This window comes from Chiloscyllium plagiosum, chromosome 1 (assembly GCF_004010195.1).
Source record: "Chiloscyllium plagiosum isolate BGI_BamShark_2017 chromosome 1, ASM401019v2, whole genome shotgun sequence".
Lineage (NCBI taxonomy): Eukaryota > Metazoa > Chordata > Chondrichthyes > Orectolobiformes > Hemiscylliidae > Chiloscyllium > Chiloscyllium plagiosum.
In genome coordinates, this window is record NC_057710.1 from 140,841,281 (window position 1) to 140,853,498 (window position 12,218).

Here is a 12,218-nt window from a genome sequence, read left to right on the forward strand (position 1 = left end):
CACCTTCCTAACCTGCAATCTTCTTTCTGACCTCTCCGCCCCCACCCCCACTCCGGCCTATCACCCTCGCCTTTACCTCCTTCCACCTATCACACTTCCAACGCCCCTCCCCCAACTCCCTCTTCCCTACCTTTTATCTTGGCACACCTGCTTGGCACACCTTCCTCATTCCTGAAGAAGGGCTCATGCCCGAAACATCGATTCTCTTGCTCCTTGGATGCTGCCTGACCTGCTGCGCATTTCCAGCAACACATTTTCAGCTCTGATCTCCAGCATCTGCAGTCCTTACTTTCTCCTAGATAATTCTTTTATATTCTATTTCTTTATTTTATCCTGAACTTCATTACCTTCTCCTTCACTTTGATTGGTCTTAATTGGTTTAAGTAGATGCTAACCAAAAGTAAACTAATCTCTGCACCAACTGCAACTGACTCTGACTTAATGATTAAAGCTTTGGGACTGATGCTTTGGCTTGATTCACATTTTTGAGGTTAGAACAGTTAAAGGTAGAGGATTTGCAGATGTGAAACCTGGTCGTACAAATTTCCTGCAGCACTCCTGAATTTAATGGCAGGAGATGATTGTGATCTTTGTAATAGGCTTGCTGCCTGACAGACGGTGACATTATCAAGCTTCAAATTAGCCAGTGAGTGAATTGGAATTAAGTACAACTTTGCAGCAGAGGGTATGGTCTCTGGAGGTCAGAAGATGACAGGGGTTACGGGTGTCGGTTCAGCTGTTGGAATTTGACAACACAAGGGTGTTTGGTAGGGGCGGTGGAAACCAAGCATCTTGTTGGGGTTTTGGGAGGGTTGAGAGCGTCAGATGTCCTAGTGCTTGGAATGAGTTGGACAGTGAAGGTGTTGAACATCACAGCAGTCGGGGTGGAACTGGACAGTGGGCAGTGGAGGGAGATTGACTTTGAGGTGGGGATGTTTGCCAGTTAGTGGGCATGAGGATGCTAAATGGATAATTGGGAAAACTTGGTGAGCTGATGGGAACACTGTGCTCCTCTGACCCACAAGCAGTGCGCTAATGGTAGTTGTCAGATAGAACCAGTCCCTCGCATCTTCTTTCAGCTGCTGGTTACAAGATGTTAAAATAATTTCTTTTAAATATCCAGGCCTCGTGCAGCCTTTTAAAAATGTTGTATGCCCAACCAATCTTGTTAACTGCCTAAATCCCTGATGAGGTTCTACTAAACCGAGAACTGCATGAGTTGGAGTTGTGTTGTCCATTTGTAAGTGCTGCTCCTGAGGAGCAATTAGAAGTTGAGTTTTTTTTTGCCAGCATGCATTCATGATTGTCAACATTCATCACCTATCAATGTGGAATGATAGAATTCATTCTCATTATGCGTTTCTTATGACTTGACTCAATATCAAAAAAAATCTTTCATGCTTAAACTCTCAGATTTGTCAAATTAAATTAAGGTTTCAGTTTTTCATTCTGTTACATTAATTTTCATTCATTATTATTGCATAATTGTGTTTCATGGCATTCACCGAAGAATACGTAGATAAATTAAGCTGTTGATACAGATAAGGACATGTTCCAGTTGCTGAGAGCAATTTTGTAGGAATAATATGGGCCATTCAGGATCAAGTCAAACATAAAAGTAACTCTCATTTATAAAGTTCCTCCATGTCCTCAGGACATACCAAAACATGTTACAGCTAATGAAGTACTCTTGAAATGTATTACTGGTGAAATGTATATTAAACTAAAACTAATTCCTTAATGGCCTGTCATATGACCAAAACCATCCTATTCTCTGTAGAGTTTAACTATAATCCCTGAACCCCATTTGTATTAGTCTGGTAAAATATCTAGTTACTGTTAACATTATTCTACTAAGAATCTAACTGTGACACCATAACCAGATTCCAGGTTTTGCTCAGTCTGCTTCTTGTCTAAATATCCTTTGAAACCTCGTTCTTTCAAGAAAGCTCGTTACCTGAAACATGGCAATGCCTGTACGCCATTGTCCTGATGCTGACAATTCAACTTTAAAAGGAATGCTGCAAATTCAGTAAATTATATCCTCTAAATCCGAGCATCTATGAAAAGGAACCTTAACTGGACACTGACTTTTTGGACAAGGAGGAAAAAGTCATGTGAATTAATTAAAAAACCTTTGATTTTTTTTTAAGAAAGCTTACTCCTAACTGCAAACTCCTTTCTTTTTCCATATTCCAAGCACACATGTGCACACATGAACCCATGTTATGATGATCATCTCCTGATGTTTTAATACATGAATAAATCATACTTTTATTTAATCCTGAAGAGAGTTTGTTGAGGGTCATTTAATAATTGGACTTCACAAACACATGGTTTGCACGAATGATATCACAGTATATTTCAAAACTGGAAAAAAAAACCTTTGCATACAGACTGGAAAAAATGAAACATCAAGAAATTACATTTACTTCTGTCTCCACAACAGAAGTCACAAAGTGTCAGACCATTTGGAGCTCTTTTGCTGGATATTTGTATGTGTAAAAGTGCCCCACTCCTATTCCTGCAAACAAATAATCCCGAGCTTTGAATACTGTCACAAACCAATAGAGATTTTCTTAATTTAGATGTGTGGTTAAACAGAGGCTGCCTTCTTTCTGAGGTGGCTATAAAAGACTTCATGGTAATATTTGAACAAGAGCAAATATTTTGCATAATATTTATCCTTTAACTAACATCACCAAAAAAAGTTGCTTATTGACAATTTTACTGTTGTGCCTTAGCTCCTGTTTTGTTTGCTATTGTCTTCCACTACCATTGGCATTCCATGGTGGAGTAGTGGTTAGCACTGCTGCCTCTCAGCACCAGGGACCCAGGTTCAATTCCAGCCTGGGGCAACTGTCTGCATGGAGTTTGTGTATTCTCCCTGTGTCTGTGTGGGTTTTCTCCCATAGTTCAAAGATATACAGGTTAGGTGGATTAGCAATGGGAAATGCAGGTTAGGGTAGGTTATAGGTTATGGGGGTGAGTCTGTTTCGGATGCTCTTTGCAAACTCAGTGGTGGGCTGAATGGCCTGTTTCCACATTGTATGATTTTTGTATCTTTTGCTCTGTTCCACTAATTCCTCCTCCTCCCCCCCCCAAAAAAAGAAATTAGCAATAGCTTAATATTCTAGCTTCTTTGATTCTGAAGAAGAATTGTAATGAACTCAAATTTTAACTCCGTTTCCCTCTCCAGACCTGCTAGGTTTCTGCAGTATTTTTTAATTTTATACCGTGGGCCAAAAACATTTTTAGTTGCACAAAATAAATAGTGAGCGATTAGTGCCTTTTCACACTTTTGAGTTTCAACTTTTTCCCATCATTCTCTGCATCAGCTGACTAAGTGTAGTTTGTCATTTTCTTTTGTAAAAGCAAAATGCTATGGAGCTGGAAATCTGAACTAAAAACAGAAAATGCTGGAGAAACTTGCTGCCTGACCTGCTGAGCTTCTCCATATTCTTTTGTGTTGGCTTCGATGCCATGGAATGTATATGAGATTCTGTTTGTGTTGTTCTGGGAACATGTGATTTGAATTTTCCCGAAATTATAGTATACTTGTGTCAGGTGATAGGCAGTGGCCAGTCTTTAGGTCAGCAAAGTCCAATTTGAAATGTAAGCAAGAAAGTACAGCTGTTTAAACAATTTCCCCATTCTCTTTTGTCTCTCATTGTTCATTCTCTCTTACTTTCAAATAGAAGAGAAATATTTTCTATTCCAGCTGACTTATGGTGTCCTTCTCTGGGTTTTATCCACGTGTTTCTTTGTGGATGACTGCACTTTGCATGATTGAAAATGTATCTCTTGCTTCTAGCAGTATCACATGTGTTACCTCAGGATCTTTCGCTAAGACATTAGAACTTCTGAACTATCATTAGTCTGTGGTTACTTATGATTTTACAAACATACATTGCCAAGAATACATGACAAGCAATATGCTTGACTCTTAAGATTCTGAATTGGAAATCACATTTGCTGAATTGTCCCTGTAAAGTGCAAAGCATCTTAAAATGAAAAAAAAAATTAACAGTCGTAGCAATCATTATTAGTTAGTTTGTGAGAAAATGGAGATGTGGATTCTCCCACCCACAGAGAAGAGAATATTGGGTGTGCAAGGTAGAACTCAGAAACTTTTGTAGAGCAAAAGAGATAAAGTGCTGTTTCTGATTTGTATCATTATTGCCCTTTATTATTTAAGTATAATCAAATACATAGTACGTTTACAGATTTTTCTAGAAGTTCTAGATCCAGTTATCCAGTGATAATATGGGTTTCCAAACAGCAAAACACTGTTTCAAATGTAGCAAAATCAGCAACAAGGTGAGTTAGATATCTAAGGGAAATGCTAGAAAACAGAAATATTTTTTACTTCAGGTGTTAGAATTATGATTGTTTACTCAAAGATTCATGGTTACTTAGTAACTGCCTGTGTCATATTATCACTTATTGTTAATGTCAAGAAAATTGTATTTATGAGGCAAGGTGCTGTGTTGCTGCTTGTGATCAAATACAGCAAAGCTCCACTAGAAACAGTCATGACATTCTGCTACCTTGGATTGAAGGCAACAGGCAACCTGTCTCTTGATGCAAATCTGAGCAAGCACAACACAAAGGCAACCATCAACCCTGGCGAATAAAACAGGCATGCACAAAGATCAAGCAGGTTGGCAAACTTGAAGATGTTTAATTACCAGGCGTGTATCCTCACGCTGCTGTTGGTCTGCCACAAAATACGCATTTATCAATTTCCATTTCCTGTGTCTATAATGCATCCTTGGCATCACATGTAGAGACAAAATAACAAATGAAACAATCCTTTCTAGGACGAGAATGCCAAGTGAGTTAGCACTAATCAAGAAAAGAAGGCTTCGCTGGCTTGAGTTTGTGTATAGAATGGAAATTCTTCAGGATATGCTATACAGGGTGCTGCCTGTGCTAAGGGACTAGTGAGGTGCTGAAAGCTCCAAATCAATTATCTTGTCAAAAGAGCTATGTAATTCCTTAACATTTTTATGACTTTATTTTTAACTTATGGGAAGCATACATGGAAAAGCTTGTATGAGTATGTGAACAGAAAAAAGAGTGAAGACAAATGTTGGACCCTTATAGTCAGAAACAGGGAAGTTACAATAGGGAATAAAGAGGTGACATCTCAATTAAATATATACTTTGGTTCTGTCTTCACAAAGGAGAACACATAACATCCCAAAAGTGTTGGAAAACACAAGGTCTAATGAGAGAGAGGAAATGAAGGAAATCAGTATTAGCTAAATGGGTTTTGGGGTTATTGATCGAATTAAAAGCTGACCAATCCCCAGGTCCTGATAATCTACATAGCAGGGTAAAAGAGGAAGTGGCCCTCGAAATAATGGATGCAATAGTGGTCACCTTTCAAGATTATATAATTCTGGAGCAGTTCCTATGAATTGTTAAGGTAACCTCACTACGTTCTTTTAAAAAAAAAGGCAGAAAGAAAACAGGGTATTTATAGACTGGTTAGCTTAACATTGGTAATAGGGAAAATGTTAGAGTGCATTATGAAAGATATAATAGCAGAGAAGTTGGAAAACAGCGACAGGATCAAACAGAGTCTGCATGGATTTGGAAGGGAAACCATGCTTGATAAAACTACTGGAACCTTTCAAGGATGTAGCTAGTAGAGTTGATAAAGGCGAGGCAGTGGATGTGGTTTACATAGACTTTCAGAAGGCTTTCGAGTAGGTCCCACATAAGGAATTAGCATGTAAAATGTAAAGTGCACATGATTGGGGTAGTGTACTGACATGGGAAAAGGAGTGTTTGGCAGACAGGAAACTAAGTGGGAATAAATGGGTTTATTTTGAGTGGCAGCTAGTAATTATTGGAGTACTGCAGATCTCTGTGCTGGACCCCAGCTATTCACAATATATGTTAATAATGTAAACAAGAAACTAAATGAAATATTGCCACATTTGCAGACAACAAATATCTGGGTAGGAGAGGAGAATGTAGAAATGCTTCACTGTGATCTGGGCAAGTCGAGTGAGCAAACATATGATAAATGACGAAAAAAGATGAAAAGAATGATGATTCTGTAGAATTGACTAGAAATTGTTTGAGGTCAAAACATTGAAAGAAAGAGTTAAATATAGTTCTTAGAGCTAAAGGGGTTGAACAGTTTGGGCGTAAATAGGGACATGGTACTGAATTTGATGATCAGCCATGATCAAATTGAATGATGCAATGAGCTTGGAGGGTAGAATGAACCATTCCTGCTCCTATTTCCTACCTTTCTACAAGTGGGAATCTCCAGCTGATGAACAAATCACAGAGGGGCATGAAATGTAGGCAGACATTCAACACTGCAACGGATTCTGGTTTCAGAAGCTCCAAAGGAGCCATCAGCTTTGTAAACAAGATGTCAGAAGAGATAATCTTACAACACCAGCAAGGAAAACTTCATGTGTGGCATGCAACACGTTTTGTCTTTCTAGAACTGGCTTGCTCCCCCATGAAAAGAGGTGCAGCAGATGATCTCATCTGCCTCACCAAAGTTCTGAGGCGGTGTTCCATTGTCTCTTACAGATTAAAAAAATGCCAATCATTTAAGCAAATTATGCCAGGAGCACAAAGACTTTTCTGGAGTTCAAAGTTAAAAATCACACAACACCAGGTTATAGTCCAACAGGTTTAATTGGAAGCATTAGCTTTCGGAGCGACGCTCCTTCATCAGGTGATAGTGGAGGGCTCGATCGTAACACAAAATGTATAGCAAAAGTTTACAGTGTGATGTAACTGAAATTATACATTGAAGAATTGATTGTCTGTTAAGCCTTTCATCTCTTGGAATACAGTGATAGTTTCACTTCTTTCACGTGTAAATCACAAAACCTTTTTTTTAAAGTTGCATTCTTGGGTTAGCTGTTAACAATGGTGATAGCTAGTCAATGTGTTGAAGGTGTTGGCCCCCTGTGTCCTGTCTATGCCATGATGTTTAGATTGATTCTAATCTAAAAAGTAAGATAGCAGAGTTTTACATAAATTCATGCAGTTTTTGAGCAAAGTTCAATGTAACTCTGCAAGTACAAATTCACCCCACAAAATATATGTGTGCATGTGGGTCTTTATCTGTCTGTGTGTTTGTGTGTCTATCTGGGGTGGGGGTTGAGTGTGTGTCTGTGTGTGTGTAGTGAGTGCAGACTGTTTTAAGTCTGTGAGGGGGTGCATGTGTGAGTGTGGGTGTCTATAAGGGGGTGTGTGTGGGTGTCTGTGTGTACCTGTGTCCGTGTGTGTGTGTGTGTAGTGCAATGGTGATCACCTGTAATGTGACATGAGCCCAAGGTCCTGGTTGAGGCCCTCCCTATGGCTACTGAACTTAGCTATCAGCCTCTGCTCGACCACTTTTCTCTGCTGCCTGTCCCGAAGTCCACCTTGGAGGATGGTCACCCGAAGGTCTGAGGCTGAATGTCCTGGACCACTGAAGTGTTCCCCAACTGGGAGGGAACCCTCCTGTCTGTTGATTGTTGTGCGGTGTCCATTCATCCATTGTCGTAGCCTTTGCTCGGTTTCCCCAATGTACCATGCCTCCGTGCATTCTTGCCTGCAACGTATAAGATAGACAGCATTGGCTGAGTCACATGAGTGCCTGCCATGTACAAGGTGAGAGGTGTTCCCACGTATAATAGTGGTATCTGTGTCCACAATCTGACACGTCTTGCAGCGTCCACCGTGACAGGGTTGTATGGAGTTGGCCTGAGAGCCGGGCAGTTTGCTACGAACAATGATCTGTTTGAGGTTTGGCGGTTGTTTAAAGGCAAGTAGTGGAGGTGTGGGGAAGGTCTTGGTGAGGTGCTCATCCTCATTGATAATGTGTTGCAGGTCACGAAGAACATGGCATAATTTTTCAGCTCCTGGGAAGTACTGAAGTTCTCTGGAGTTGGGCACTTTATGGTGAAACTGTAGCTAGTCAAGGACACCTTCATGATCTACCATGTTGTGTTTACTAGTTTGGGTGTAATGTCCTCAGCCCATCCTTACAGGCTAGCAATGCAGTGTTGTCATGGTTGACCTGTATAAACACTCTGACTGTATGGGTGTGGTGTAACCTGTGAAAATCATGTTTGGAGTAAAACCACAAACAGGAATTTCATACAGGCAGTTATGCAAGATTATGAAAAATACCCTATAACACCCATATAATACTAAATTACAAATAATTTGAAAATGATCTGTCATCCATGATGTTCTAATATAAATAAGGTATTAAAACAACAGGTGCCTACTGCCACTTTATTTCATTTCATATTTGCCTTCAGCGTGTAGGAGTCTGACTCACTGACTTAATGAAACAAGGTCTTTTAGAAATCTAAACAATATTTTCCAGAAAAAAAATGGTGTGCGGAGGTGTGGGTAATGAGGAATAAGCTCCACTATTTACTTGACACACATACTGCCCATTTTTCTTGAGAAAACTCCCACTAATATGATGAATAGGCCTGCATAGAATCAAACACGCAGCTTGCACAAAAGTAACTTCTGTGCTCCTTTAGTGCTTTCTCTAGCTATGTGTTAAATTACATTCTCTACAAGTTTAGCCAGCTGGGTACAAAAGATTCTGCTCACTTGTAGTGTCAGAATGAAATAGATTTGGGGCCTTTAGCTCTTTGGTGACCCCAGATATTATACTTCACCATTGATAAAAACAGTCATATCTCTTTTATTACAATAAGCTTGAATTGTTTTTGAAGAGACACCTGTTAAATTTCATTGGTGAGTGCTTATGGAAATTATAAACAACTTCAGGTGGTATTAGTGAATAGTTATTATCCAGGCTCCATGAAGACTATTGCTCAATGATACAATGCATATTAATGGACTAAGTTCAAAAGCTACTTTTTAATACTAGATTAGATTAGATTCCCTACAGTGTGGAAACAGGCCCTTCGGCCCAACCAGTCCACACTGACCCTCCGAAGAGTAACCCACCCAGGCCCATTTCCCTCTGACTAATGCACCTAACACTATGGGCAATTTAGCATGGCCAATTCACCTGACATGCACATCTTTGGACTGTGGGAGGAAACCGGAGCACCCGGAGGAAATCCACGCAGACACAAGGAGAATTTGCAAACTCCACACAGACAGTCATACGAGGCTGGAATCGAACCTAGGACCCTGGTGCTGTGAGGCAGCAGTGCCACCACTGAGCCACTGTGTGGCCTCTTAATGTGCCTTGTTTGTTATTTACTGCCAGTATAAACATTATAGACCCCAATATTTCTCTGCAGTCAAGAATAACTTGTTCAATTTGAAATCTACATGGCTACCATTTAGAAAATTTAATATCCCTGCAAGTAAAATATCGATGCTCATAGCGCTCAGGCCTGAAATATGGCAATAAGTGAAACTGAGAGAGCGTTTCAGTCGATGAATAATTTGGTTTCAATGATTTTGACTACTGGATGGTTAAACATCTCAATTTTATCAGTGGTAGTTTTAAATCCGTTGTAAAACCAGGCCTCAATGCCATGTCACTGATTTTAGTAGGTACCAAATCTAGTCTTATATAATATTGTGGAGCCAGGAGCAGCATTCCTGTTGCTGCTGACCTCTCAAAAATAATTTAATGCTCACAGCTGTGGTACCTCTTTTATTGTATAATGCAACAAAACAGGTTGAGACATGAATAATGTGGGCAAGGTGGCTCAGTGGTTAGCACTGCTGCCTCATAGCACCAGGGGCCCTGGTTTGATTCCAACCTCTGGTCTCTGTCTGTGTGAGTTTGCATATTTTCCCTGTGTCTACGTGGGTTTCCTCCGGGTGTTCCAGTTTCCTTCCACCATCCAACAATGTGCAGATTAGGCGGATTGGCCATATTAAATTGCCCATAGCGTTCAGGGATGCATAGGGGAATGGATCTGGGTGGGATACTCTTCGGAGGGTTGGTGTGGACTTGTTTGGCCAAATGGCCTATTTCCATACTGTAGGGGTTCTATGAAAAATAAATTGCCCATTAAATTTGTGGGTATAAACGATAGGACTGTGGCTTACAAATTAAGGAGGACTTGATTCCTGAAAGATACAGGCAGTCTGTTACCTACTTTGGGCCTCTGTGCTGATTGCAGCAGTTGAAAAGATGGTCTGAATGGGACTTGCTCAGTTTTACATCACTGCTGCTTCATATATTTTACTTAAGTCTAAATTAACATTTCAGTGCATTTATTGACCAAAAGTTGATTGGGTCTTATTCATCAAACATATGAGAGAATTATGAGCTTCTCCAGTGCTTGCTGCCTTGTTTAGCCAGTCAGTAAGTGAATTGTCTAATTACAACAGATTTAGACTCAATACTCAGTTTGTGTTGTGTTGCCTGACCTCACTCAGGCCACTGGCCCCAGTGCAAATTGACATTGTAGAGAAAATTGGCCAGGCCCTAACTCTTTATCACTAGCTACTCATTCATGATGGGAATCCATGTTCCTGAAGAAATGATTGAACTTGACCATAATGCTCCTGGAGCCAAGTTGCTTACTATCACTGTACTCTTATCTCACCTCATTTTTTGAAGGGGTTCTATTTTAGTCACTTTAAATAAAATGTCATTTCTGTCTTCACAGTTGTGGCTGTATCCCTCCGGATAGGATCCACGTCCACAATTGGTCAGTAGAGCTAATTTCACATGGCATATGACTGTTAATGAGCTATTCGCTCTTTTGTTTGTGAGGCTGGGAATATGGACTTTCTGATGCGGTTCCACCCTCTACCCAAGACCTCCTTTATTTTGAGTTAGACACCACTATGGATTTTGCACTGTTAGGGCTAGTTTAGGCACAGTTCAGGCTACTGCTGTTTCTCAAAGTCGAATGTGCCAGTTTTCCAATGTGAAACAGGCATGTTCAGGCTGCTTTGATTGAAGAGGGTACCCACTTTGACTACTTAACTGGCTGCTTAAGGCCATGAACAAACTTGTTATCAGCTCCTTCAGGGGACAGATTTGACTTCCCATTTCATGGGTTTGATGCACAGTGGAGAATGCAACATGGAGGAGGAGGAGCTGAGATAGCAGAGGGCAACCTGCAATTGCGTGACAGAGGCAGAAGCCAGCACTGAGGAGCGAAGAATGGAAGATGGCCCTCAGTGTTGCCAACAGAAATGACACTGAGCTGTGAACAACAGCAAGTTGCCAAGGTGGACTGGAAACGGAGGATCCAATACAGACCAAAGTCAATGCAGACTCCTTCCCTTAAGATGACATAAATAATTTCTGACATAAAGTTGGGACCTGGCACATCTGCTTTCCAGCATGGTTTGTGACTCTTTCATTGCATTCCTTCATGGGAACGTGCCAGAAGTGCCAAAAAGTTTCCATTCCTGTCTAGAAGAACTAGCCAGACTGACATTCCATTTATGTTCTGGATTAGAGTGTTGCTGGAAAAGCACAGCAGGTCAAGCAGCATTCGAGGAGCAGGGAAATCGACGTTTCGGGCAAAATCCCTTCATCAGGAATAGAGGCAGGAAGCTTCCAGGGTGGAGAAATAAATGGGGGGAAGGTGGGGGTAGGGAGAAAGTAGCATAGAGTACAATAGGTGATATGTCAGAGAGGAGGGTGGAGTGGATAGGTGGAAAAGAAGATAGGCAGGTAGGACAAGTCATAGGGACAGTGCTGAGCTGGAAGTTTGGAACTGGGGTGAGGTGGGGGATGGGGAAATGAGTAAACTGGTGAAATCCACGTTGATGCCCTGGGGTTGACGTGTTCCGAGGCGGAAGATGAGGCATTCTTCCTCCAGGCGCCGGGTGGTGAGGGAGCGGCGGTGAAGGAGGCCCAGGATCTCCATGTCCTCGGCTGAGTGGGAGGGGGAGTTGAAATGTTGGACCGGAGGGCGGTGTGGTTGATTGGTGCTGGTGTCCCAAGGATGTTCCCTAAAGCGCTCTGTTAGAGGGCATCCAGTCTCCCCAATGTAGAGGAGACCGCATCAGGAGCAACGGATACAATAAATGATAATGATGGATGTGCGGGTAAAACTTTGGATGTTGGAAGGCTTCTTTGGGGCCTTGGATGGAGGTGAGGGAGGAGGTGTGGGTGCAGGTTTTGCAATTCCTGTGATGGCAGGGGAAGGTGCCAGGATGGGAGGGTGGGTTGTTGGGGGACGTGGACCTGACCAGGTAGTCACGGAGGGAACGGTCTTTGCAGAAGGCGGAAAGGGGTGGGAAGGGAAATATATCCCTGGTGGTGGGGTCTG

The 12,218-nt window shown here is 41.4% G+C and overlaps 1 protein-coding gene across 2 annotated transcripts in view; it reads left to right on the top strand.

Annotated features, from left to right (window-relative positions):
* Positions 1-12,218, top strand: part of tll1 (tolloid-like 1) — a 327,452-nt gene that overhangs the window by 156,054 nt on the left and 159,180 nt on the right. The window lies entirely within an intron of this gene.